The 2379-nt window shown below is 43.4% G+C and overlaps 1 protein-coding gene across 1 annotated transcript in view; it reads right to left on the bottom strand.

The window, feature by feature from the left end:
• Positions 1-2379, bottom strand: part of CDK15 (cyclin dependent kinase 15) — a gene marked incomplete at its 3' end in the record, with an annotated part of 76745 nt that overhangs the window by 6790 nt on the left and 67576 nt on the right. The gene's annotated exons all lie outside the window — the stretch shown is intronic.

Here is a 2379-nt window from a genome sequence, read left to right as displayed (position 1 = left end):
TTTTTGATTTATTGTAGAGATGCGGTCTCGCCAAGTTGCCCAGGCGGGTCTCGAACCCGTGGGCTCAGGCAATCCACTCTCCTCAGTCTCCCAAAGGTGCAGGATTATAGGCTGAGCCACCGAGCCCAGCTATAACCTCCTTTTTCCACTTGACCGTTTTGATCATCTTCCTATGACTTTGAATGTCCTTCTAGGACATAATTTTACAGGCTGCATAACTTTCCACTATGGGGCATAACATAATCTACACAGGCAGACCCTTTTCTGAGCTGTTTCCTTTTTTGTTGGGATGGGGGTAATGCTATTAAAATAACGCTGTATGCTGTGACAAATATCTTCAAAGAGAAACCTTTGTGTACATGTGTAATTATTTCCTTAGGATGAATTCCTAGAATTGAAATTCCTAGGGTGAAGGACAGATATACTGTCGGCTAAAAATCTGTACAAGGGGAACCCAAAAAAACCCAGAATTTATTTATAAAAAATTGTGTATTTATTCTAACATTTTAAAACTTCAGTCACCTTCAAAGTACTCTCCATTTGATGCAGTATACCTATTGAGATGCTTTTTCCACTGCTCAAAACAGTTTTTGGAACTTGTCCATTTTGATGCCTTTTAGTGCTTCTGCTGTTTTTTGTTTCACATCTTCCACATCAGCAAAACATTTCCCTTTGAGAACTTTTTTCATCTGGGGCGAGATCAGGTGAATGGGAGGGGTGGGCACAAGCATCACGACATTTTTGGTCAAAAACTGCTGAATACTCAGTGCAGTGTGGACAGGTGTGCTCATAAATTACCCATCATGAAATGGGCAAACGTGTTGAAAGCATCTCCAAAAAAAATTCACCGAAGCCAAATGCAGCCTCTCACAACAACACTAGCTGGTACACTGACACCAGTGGGTTCCTAGAACACTTACCTAGCAGTGGAAGCCTGTACTACAAGGGGCCTGCCCTCTAAAAGATACTTCTGGGTCCCTCCTTATACCCATTCCCATTCCCACCAGCAGCCTAGGAGAGTGCCCACCCCCATGGGCAAGGACAACACATTCATTCCAACCAACTTGAATTGCCGCACACCCACTTGCTGATAAAAACTCTTAAAATTGTACATCGACCCTAAACGATGTACTGAGTACCAGGACATCTGCATTTAATTTTAAAAGTCCCGAATAGAAACACAAACAAGAAGAAAAAATGAAACACAAGCTTTGTGACTGTGTGAAACACCATACACTAATCCCTTACTCAGCACATCTCAAAGCTAGTTGTTCTAGAGTCTGGGACAGCAGTTTTGATTTCCCTGGCTCTGAGTGTAAAAGCCTCCCACCCCAGTGCTGCCACTGACCTCCAAAGTGCAGGACAGGCTGATCCCACTCAGCTGGGTTCTTTGCTTTCTCCCTTAGACTCTTAGGAAGAGGAAAAGGACAAGGATAGAGTAGGTGCTTAAAAGAAACCAAATGTTCTCAGTTTAGGACGTGGGAAAGTGGAAGCTCACAATGAGAAATGCATCCAACACAAAGAAAACATCAGAGACGCTGCCCTCCCATTTGCTGATCAATTTAGAAAATGAATGTGCACCTACGAGGCCACGATAATGAAGTCACCATCAAGCCTCAGCAGGCCCTGAGATCCATGCCCAGGCCTGCACATGCACATCACTCCTCTCCCCTTCACACGTGTGGAGAGACAGTGACTCCTCTCACCACATCTGCACCCTGAATCAATACACAAACCACAGAGGCCTGTGTACCAAGTGAATTCAGGTTTCACTTTCTCAGCTGGGCTACCTCAGTCATGTTACTTAACTTCTCTGAGCCTCAGTTTCCTCCTCTTTGACTTGGAAATGACACTCATAAGGAGGATGAAATGTAATAATATACACGGCACCTTGCTAGGCACATCACACATAGTTCATCTAACATTAGTCCTTTCCCAGAGCCCTTCACAGAGCCAAGAGTTTTCTTATGTGACAATCTAGATCAGTGCTGTTCAATAGAACTTTCCATGATGATGGAAACATTCCAGTTCTGTGCAGTCCAATGTGGTCACCACAGCTTATATGGTGATGGAAACATTCTATTTCTATTCTGTTCAATATGGCTGCCACTACTCACATGATGTTGGAAACATTCTACTTCTGTCCAATACGTTGCCTCTACTCACACGGTGATGGAAACATTCTACTTCTGCTCTGTCCAATACTGTTGCCACTACTCGCATGTGGTTACTGAGCCCTTGGAATGTGCTAGTGCAGTAGAATAACTGACTTTCAAATTTAATTAATTAATTGATTTTTTAATTTTTAATTTTTATTTATTTTTTTGGGGTGGGAGTCTCACTCTGTCGCCCAGACTGGAGTGCAGTGGCCGCTCCCGG

Source organism: Carlito syrichta, unplaced genomic scaffold, assembly GCF_000164805.1.
Source record: "Carlito syrichta isolate Samal-C Ts95f unplaced genomic scaffold, Tarsius_syrichta-2.0.1 Scaffold302755, whole genome shotgun sequence".
NCBI lineage: Eukaryota > Metazoa > Chordata > Mammalia > Primates > Tarsiidae > Carlito > Carlito syrichta.
This window is presented reverse-complemented; position numbering and strand designations above follow the sequence as displayed.